The 9648-nt window shown below is 39.8% G+C and overlaps 1 pseudogene; it reads left to right on the top strand.

Moving 5' to 3' along the window:
* Positions 1–319: 319 nt before the first annotated feature.
* Positions 320–9648, top strand: part of LOC102843438 — a 66483-nt pseudogene continuing 57154 nt past the window's right edge.

Genomic DNA, 9648 nt, shown 5'->3' with positions numbered 1-9648 from the left:
CCCTCCTTCTTCAGCGGAGCATCTGGTGGATTTGAACCACGCACCTCCGGGCTTGCAGTGCAATGCTTGTTCTTTTTTAAGTTAAATTTTTCTTCTGTGATTGAACTGAAAGCATACTTAGGATGAATAGTAAAACATGAGAAATTATGCATGTTTTATTACTTTGAGATACTTGTTATTAGGTGCTCTTGACTCTGACTCATAGCAACTTATGAACAACAGAACTCTGCCCTATCCTGCGCCATCCTCATCATCTCTGACATAATTAAGCCCGTTAACACAGTCACTGTGTCGCTTTCCGCCATCTTTCCGAGCTGCCACAATGGTGCGCATGAATGTCCTGGCCGACGCGCTCAAGAGCATCAACAATGCCGAGAAGAGAGGCAAGCTCCAGGTTCTCATCAGGCAGTGTTTCAAAGTTATCATTCGGTTCCTGACCGTGATGATGAAGCATGGCTACATTGGCGAATTTGAAATCTTTGATGATCACAGAGCGGGGAAAATTGTTGTCAACAAGTTAAACAAGTGTGACGTTATCAGCCCCAGATTTGATGTGCAGCTCAAAAATCTAGAAAAGTGGCAGAATAATCTGCTCCCGTCCAGTCAGTTCAGTTTCATTGTACTGACAACTCAGCTGGCATCATGGACCACGAGGAAGCAAGACGAAAGCACACAGGAGGAAAAATCCTGGGATTTTATTTTCTAGAGATGTAATAAACAGTGCAAATTTAAAAAAAATAAATAAATACAGTCACTGTGTCAATCCTTCTTGGTAAGGATCTTTCTCTTTTTTTTTCTGGTCCTCCAACTTTCCCACCATGATGTCATTTTCCAAAGACTGGCCCCTCCTGCAAACATGCCCAAAGTATGTGAGGTGAGAGTTTCACCATCCTTACCTTTAAGGTGCACCTTTTTGTTGTTCTTGTTAGGTGCTGTCAAATCTGATAAGACTCACAGTGACCTTTTGTGCAACAGATCTGAACCCTCCCTATCCTGTGCCAGCCTCACATTATCTAACACTTGGAGCCCATTGCTGCAGTCACTGTGTCAATTCACCTGACCGAGGGTCTTCCTCTCTTGCACTGTTCTTCCACCTTTCCAGGGATGATGTCCTTCTCCATGCCCAAAGTATGTGAAAGAGACAAATCTTCGCTATTCTTGCCTTCAAGGAGCACTCTGGCTGCATCTTCTCCAAGGTATATCTTCTTTTGGTAGTTCATGGGATATTTTGTACACTTCTCCAATTCCAGAGTTCAAAGGCATCAACTTTTCTTCTGTCATCCTTATTCATTGTCCAGTTCTCAGCAGAATAGAAATTGAGGAGAAAACATTAAGAAATGTTTTTGTTAAAACCTGCACCTCTCCATAATATTTCACTTATTTATAATGTATTGTTACTAGACTCTTGCTTTTGTATGCCTTCATACCAAAAGGCTTCAGAGGAAAATCCTCCCTTCTTATATGCATAGACACCTGGGCCTCCTGACCAGATAACACCTAAGATGAACATTTCTGTTGTTCAGTTTTAGTCAATGTTTAAACACTTTCTCATTTGGAAAAAAAATCGAGCCTACTAATGAAAAATTAACCAAAAGCTATTCAAAACCCAAACTTAAACTAAGGAGGGCAAACAATTCCACTCAAAAATATTAGCTACTGTCTTCTGCCTCTCAGAATAACGAGAATTTTCAGAATCTTAATGTGTTCTAGGAACCAGTGAGAGTTTATTTGGTTAATTTTTTAATATATACACAGCTTTAGTTTGCTTGGCTCCATAGTCAACAGTCTTGGCACCAGCAGCCAGGAAATTAAAAGGCGCATTGCCATGGGAAAGTCTGCTGTTAGGGACCTCTCCAAAGTGCTGAAGAGCAGTGGTGTCTCTCTGGAGACTAAGGTGTGTCTGATACAGGCCATGGTCTTCGCAATCACCTGTTATGCATCAGAGAGTTGGACAATGACCAAGGAGGATAGAAGGAGAACTGATGCCTTTGAGCTGTGGTGCTGGAGAAGAGTACTGAGAATACCATGGACTGCTAGGAAAACAAATAGATTTGTCCTGGAGAGGGTTAAACCGGGTGGCTCCTTGGAGGCAAGGATTCTGAGGCTCCGTCTAACTTACTTCGGACATGTAGTGAGGAGAGACCGGTCCTTGGAGAGGGACATCATGCTTGGGAGGGTGTAGGGACGGCGCAGGAGAGGAAGGCCCTCTATGAGGTGGATTGATTCAGTGACTGGGATAATTGGGATGGGAGTGTCAGAGACAGTGCGATTGGCACAGGACAGAGCGGAGTTTAGGGCTGTTGTACATAGGGTCGCTATGAGTCGCAGGTGACTTGACGGCACATAACAACAACAACATATATATATTCATTGGTTTGTTTTGAGTATTTCTTGTGTTTTCCTCAGTTCTTGTTTCCATACATGAGAAATATCTTTATTTTCTTAAATAATAATCTAGCATTCTACACACATACAAGAGTGACAGCTATAAAGACACCTGTCCTTTGGATCAGCATGTTGACAGGTACAAGAGATACCTGTCTTCAAATACCTATGCAAAATAGGGACACTTGGTATAAACAGACATGTATAAGAAAGTTTAGACCCTGAAAAAAAATCTATTTTAAAAGATATAGTCCAATGTAGTTTAGACAGGAATTTTTCTCTCAAACACATAATTCTCAGAGATTAAGACGTTTTAAGAAAAATCAACACACTGCTCATGTCTGATAAAATGCCTTGGCTGTTTTTCTGTTTTCCTGAGTTATAGCCATAGAAAAAAAGATAAAATGATAATAAATCTCATTGTCACCCTATCAGAGATTTTATAGATTATAATTTTGATCTGTAGTATATTTGTAACACAATTTAGTACCCTGCACTATTCAAGGTTATCTTATTAAATGATAATCTACAGGCTGTGAAAAAGCAATCACTTGTCTTTTTAAAGTTTTCCTTGTGGGGTGGTCATTTAAAAGCTTCATCCCATTTCTTAAAACATTTCTAACACTCTGGTGTCATACAATAAGCATTCTTCTCTCTATGACATTAATTTCTTTGAAGTCTTTTCACTTTAGGCTGTAATCTTAGGGCAAATGGGAATTACTTACAGGAAGTGCATTTAAATTTATAATGCATTGATTCCATTTTGAATGTAGTCTTGTAATAAAGAAGGAATTAAAAACAGAGAACTTCATTCTTGTTTGTATGGAAGTACAAGAAAGCTACAAATCTGCTGATATTCTCTTCACATTCAGGTATGTATTTCTGAAACACATTCACCCTTACAGTTTTAGTTAAGCGGTGGTGTATCAGTACTAACTCTCTGTGGCCTATAAGGCGGAGTAGAATTCTATGGGGTTTTCTATGCTGTAATTATTATGGGAATAGACTTTCAGGTCTTTCTCCCTCAGAATCTCTAGGTGGGTTTGAACCACTAATCTTTTGATTAGCTTCTGAGTACTTAACTGTTGTCCACCAATTTTGTGCCATTAATTCAATTTCATCTCATAGCATCTCATAACATCAATATGTCTGAAAAGAACTGCTCTATAGGGTTTCCTAAGGAGCTCTCATGGCAGAACGTTTAACATGTGGGCAGCTTACCCAAAGGTCAATGATCTGAATCCACCAGCCTCTCCTCAGGAGAAAGATGGACAATCTTTTAATGGAAAGGATAAAAACCTTGAGTCTGAATTGATTTCATGGTAATTTTTTTACAGGGTTTCCTTGATGCAATCTATGTATATATAGATTGTCATTTTGCCCTTGAAGCCTCTATTGGATTTGAACTCTAAACTACCCCCTTAGCAGCTGAACACTTGCCCATTGCCCCACCTGGGCTCTGTCTGCCCTACTCACAGCTGACCTTCCGTCGAGTTTTTGAGGAGATAAATTACACAAGACCTTTCCCATCTTTCTCCCACGGAGTCAATGGTGAATTTGAACCAAAGGCATGTTCTTTGGGTTAGCAGGGCAACTCACTACAGACTAAACTACCAAAACACTCTACCATTACTCCCTTAGTTCTCTCTTAGCCATTGAGTCAGGACTGACTCATAGTTGACCTTCCACTGGATTTCTGAGGCTGTAAATCACACAGGAAGAGATTGCCCACCTTTCACCTGCAGCACTGGTGTATTCAAACCACCAGAGTGCATAGCCTTTGTGTTAGCAGAGCACTTTCCTACAGACTATGCCACCAAAGCTCTCTCCACCCTAAAAGGGCAGAATTTGTTCTTTTGGTGGTTGTTATGTGCTGTTGAGTCACCTGTGACTCATAGTGACCCTATGCTCATTAGATGAATCTGTGAACCCTGCTCTATCTTGAGCCAGTATCATTGTCTCTGACACACCTACTCCATTACTCCAGTTACTGTGTCAATCTATCTCCTCCAGGCTCTTTCTCTCATGAGCTATTCCCACTCTTAAAACATGATGTCCCTCCAAGGACTGTTCCCTCCTGACAACAAGGCCAAAGTACGTCAGATGAAGCTTCAAAATGCTTGCCTCCAAGGAGCAACTTGGGCAACCCTCTCTAGGACAAACCTATTTGTTCATTTGGCAGCACATGGACTGTTCAGTATTCTTCTCCAGCACCAAGATGACCAGTTGGTAGGTGCTGTCAAATTGGCTGTGACTCAGTGATCCTTTGTACAACAAAATAAAACCCCACCCAGTCCTGCACCATGCTCACTCACAAGCTCGGTTGTTGCAGTTATGGTGTCAATCTATCTCGTTGAGGGTTTTCCTCTCTTTTGCTGACCCTCTACTTTTCCAAGTATCCTTCTCCAGGGGTTGGCCCCTCCTGATAACATGCCCAAGATGTTGGTAGTTAGTTGGTATCAAGTTCACGGACAACTTTGTTGCACAAAGAGCTGGAGCAATTTTGCTGCTTCCCTTATTAATTTTCTATTCCCCAAGAATCACAGTATTGTGCTGTTCTGGCCCAAAATCTGAAAATTATTGTTTTCTATATTTTTTACTCTTGTTGGTAGTTTTACTTTTTTTTTTAATAGCACCAGATTTATTCGAATACCAGTTACACTCTTGTGGTTAACTATTTTTTTTTATTTTTACATTAATGTATTTTGGAATTTTGACTTGCACTTTCTTTTGAGTAAGGAACATTTCGTTATTATTTTTTGGTAAACCCCATATCCAAGGTTGCTAGAAATGTCCATTTGCCCATATCCCCTGCCCTCCATTCTATACCCAGTTCTAGAACCAGGTCGTAAAATGGTTTTAAAAGACTGCTACACCACAATGATATTGGGAATGTGGCCAACCCAATAACTGAGCCAGCTGGTATTTTAGCTCAGTTGCTGTAGTGATGTTTTTCTTTTGTCCATTTGCCTTCCTGGGCTCACAGCTTCCCATAAATCCACAGCCCCAGGCAGTATATCACAGCAGTGTTATTCAGTCTTCTTTATGGGGCTGGGAATATTCGGGTGACTAAACATCACTGTTTTCCTGGGACTCAGGGGTTTTCCAGGATCACAGATTTTCACTGCTAAAACTGAGAGCCCCTAATAAACCAGGATGTCTGGTCATCTTAGCTTCCTGGCTTCCAGTGGTGAGATCAAGTTTGCTCACCATCCTGGATAGAGCATTTTTAAACCCAGTATTCCACAAAAGCTGAGTCTCTCATTGCCACTAGCTACTTCAAGGCTCAGACCGTATCAGGCCATGGCTTTTTGCCCAATTCACCGCTTTGCATGTCTGCTTTGTTTCTCTTCCTCAGAAATGTTTATCTTGTTTTTGAGCCCAGTAACGGCCCCCTGGTTGTGCAGGTAGAATGAGTTGAAGTATGTGTTTAACTGTGCCACCTTGAATGGAAATTCGACTGGTTTTCTGTGTATGTGTGACCATCATTTGATATTGTCCTGGTTTAGGAAATAATGTAATAAATAGCCTGCTTTATAAAAATGATTTTCCCAACCCAACCCTCTCAGTTATTTTGAGGAAGCCTAAATCACAAAAAATCAAATGCACTTTTCCACATAGTAGCTGCCATTCCTTAGCTGAAAGAACTGTAATTGAAATAGTTTCCACTAAAACAAAGTTTTCGCTCTATCTCCCTCTCATTGATGAACATTTTCTCATCCTCCCTCACTCCTGCATCCAATGACTCTATTTTCCCTATTTCTCCATCTCAAAGAGGGGGGTAATTAAAAAGGGCAGGTCCAGTGGTTTCCAAATTCTTTGTGGATGAGGGCTTTTTAAATACAGCCTTGGTTTGTTCTTGGTGAACAAATGGATTTTCAAACACTTCCCAAGGAATTGTTATTCCTGAACTTGGCTAGCGGTTGCTGTTGTCACTAGATGCCATCAAATAGACTATGACATGTAGCGGCCCTGTGAACACATCTTAACATTGGCCTGTTTCGTGCCATCCTCACAATCTCTGATAATGCTTGAGTTCATTTTTACAGTCACTGTGTCAGTCCAACTTATTAAAGGTTGTCCTCTCATTCTGTGACCCTCCACCATTCCCAGAATGATGTCTTTAAGAAATGCAACCTAGGTGCTCTTTAAAGGCAAGGATAGTGAAACTTTGCCTCACATACTTTAGGAATATAGCCAGGAGGATCTATTCCTTTAAAAGGATAGAGGAAGTCTCTTCAACTTCCATGTTTCTTTGTTTCAAACTATATTCTCTTTATATTCTTTCAGGCATGAGAATGTTTTTAACAATTTTCAAGCTTGGGCTGTTAATAATAACAATTCACTCCCTTGTTTTATAGTCTTGTGATTTCCAGTAAACATCTTTAATAACTATTACAGAGTTTTTGAGCGTATATAGGTTCTCAAAATTACATACAATAAATAATATAATAGTTGCTATTGGGCAGGATGACCTTATTCTTCTAGGTTTTAAATGCTTTCTACCTTTGATAGGGTGCTGTCTTACATTTTTTTGTTACTGGGTTTAGTGGGAAATAATTGAATTTTCTTTCTCTGAGAGATTTCTGATTTACATGGGTTTCAAGTTTTGTGGGTTTTACTGGATCTAAATATCATGCACACCAAACTTCTGTCACAAAGGTGAAGTAGCAGAAGTACTTTAGAGAACAAAGCAGTTCACATTAGCCATCTTAGCTCTACTTAGAAAAATTTTCCCTTTACTCAGCTTTGATCTTCTGTTTTCAATTGAAGTACTGGAAATATGTACAAGGCCTTGCTAACTGAGGCATTTGAAAGCTGTGGTAATGTGTGATATGGTCCCCTTTAAGAATCACTCTGTTTTCAGCAGAAAAAAAAATGTTAATTGGCTGCTTATAAAGGAATTAAATATTGGGGAAGCTGGGTGGGTGGGTTGGTTGGTTGGTTATTTTGAGAAAAAACCTAGGTGAGAAATGCCTTCTTGGAATACCTTAAAATAACTCTGAAGGTAGCTATTCTTTGATTCCTGACTTGGGATATGGAAAGCTACAAAATGAAATGGAGAGCTATCATTTAGCAATGGAGAACATACTTTGCTTATTTAACTAGGATTAAATACAGCAGGAGCAAGTTTTAGGCTAAATTTAGAGCTTGGGGCTAGTCCAAAAGCAACACAAGCTATAATCCTGTAGAAATTGTAGTCAGTTAGTTCAAATCAGGACACTGCAATGTGAGAACATAAATCACTTATGTCATGTTCTGAGGAGTCCTGAGGACAGTCCATGGCTGTCTCCATTACAAAACTAAAGAGCTATTAAATCTAGAATTACTTCTTCATAAAGCTAGAGTTTTGTTTTACTACTATAATTTTTATTCATTTACCTTCCTTTCAGAAATGGGAAGATCTTTTGAAAATATTTCATTCCTAATGTCCATGCTCCAATGACCCCCTCACCCATAAAATATTTGTTGTTGTTGTTGTTGTTGTTAAAATCCATTAAATGAACTCTAATTCATAGCAACCCCAGAGTAAAACAAGGAACACCCTGTTTGCACTTCCTTCAAGACAGACAAATTTGTTCTTTTGCCAGGTTGTGATATATTCAATTCTCTTCACAAACATCACAATTCAAAGGCATCAATTTCACATCAACAACTCATTGCTGTAGAGTCAGTTCTGCCCCATTGCAATCCTCCACCATGTTTTGGAAGCTGTAAATCACACAACTTTCTCCCTCAGAGTCACTGGTGGGTTCGAAGCACCCACACAGCCTTTGCATTAGCTGTGCAACCCACCACAGGCTACACAACCAGATTTCCCTCATTCTCCAACTTTCACAAGCCTATGAGACTGTTGATAGTATCATCAGATAACTGGTAAGTGATCAGATGGGTTTTGAATCCTCTAGGCTTGACTCTGCCCTCTTATCTATTATGTGATATTACCCCTCTTGAAAAGAAAAAGTGTCCTGTTTGAACCAAAGAAACAGAAAACATATCTATTTGAAGTAAAATTACAAGAAATTTTAAGTCTATTTATGTTTAACTTACAATTATTAGGCTACTATATATAGATCACTACAAATTGTAGCTAACATTCAGAAGAATTGAAATCTTAGAACAATTGATTATGCTCACACAAAACCTATACCTAGAACAGGAAGCTGTTGTACAGATGGAGCAAGGGAACACTGCATAGTTCAAAACCAAGACAGGAGTGCATCAGGGATGTATCCTTTCTTCATACCTTTTCAATCTATGTGCAGAATAGATCATTCAGAAGCTAGACTTTATGAAGAAGAATGTAGTATAAGGATTTGAGAAAGGCTCATCCACAACTTGTATTATGCAGATGACATAACCTTGATCACTGAAACTGAGGAGGAGTTGAAGTGTTTGCTACAGAAGGTCAAGGACTGCAGTCTTTAATATGGATTACATCTGAACATCAAGAAAACAAAGAAAAGATTGCTGTTGTTATCAATTTCATCTAATCAGATCCACAATCAATGCTTTTGGAACCAGCAGTCAGGAAATCAAAAGAAGAGTTGTTTTAGGAAAGTCTGCTGTCAGGGACCTCTCTAGAGTGGTGAATAGAAATGACATCAGTCTAGAGACTAAGGTGCACCTGATCCAGGCCGTGGTCTTCTCAATTGCTTGTAATGCATCTGAGAGCTGGACAATGAATAAAGATGACAGAAGAATAATTGATGCCTTTGAGTTGTGGTGCTGGAGAAGAATACTGACTATACCATGGACTGCCAGGAGAAGAAGCAGGTCTGTCCTGGACAGTGTGAGGTCATTTTGCTCCTTGGAGGCAAGGATTTTGATGCTCCATCTCACATACCTTTGGGCATGTGGCCAGGAGGGAACAGTGCTTGGAGAAGGATATCAAGCTTGGGAGGGTAGAGGGTCAGCACAGAAAAGGAAGATCCAGACAATAAGAATTTTCACAGTGACTGTTGCAAGGGGAGCAGGTGTGTCAGACAGTGAAGTTGGCTCAGGATACAGCAAGTTGAGAGGTATTGTTCATAGGGTCACTATGAGTCTCAATTGACTCAACAGCACATAACAAGAACAACAATATTAAAAATGAAGAAGCAGCTTTTACTCTTTTATTATGACATAAATATTTCATCAGAGTTGCAAACAAACAGCAAAGCATGGGCACAACAGTGTCTGAGCTCCACCAACTTCACAAGGGCAAAAATCCCCTTCAACCCAACAATAGGAGTCCAAAATCAACTTAGTGAGGCTAGACAT

Source organism: Elephantulus edwardii, unplaced genomic scaffold (assembly GCF_000299155.1).
Source record: "Elephantulus edwardii isolate Elephantulus edwardi_28Jun2011 unplaced genomic scaffold, EleEdw1.0 scaffold00002, whole genome shotgun sequence".
Taxonomy (NCBI): domain Eukaryota; kingdom Metazoa; phylum Chordata; class Mammalia; order Macroscelidea; family Macroscelididae; genus Elephantulus; species Elephantulus edwardii.
This window is presented reverse-complemented; position numbering and strand designations above follow the sequence as displayed.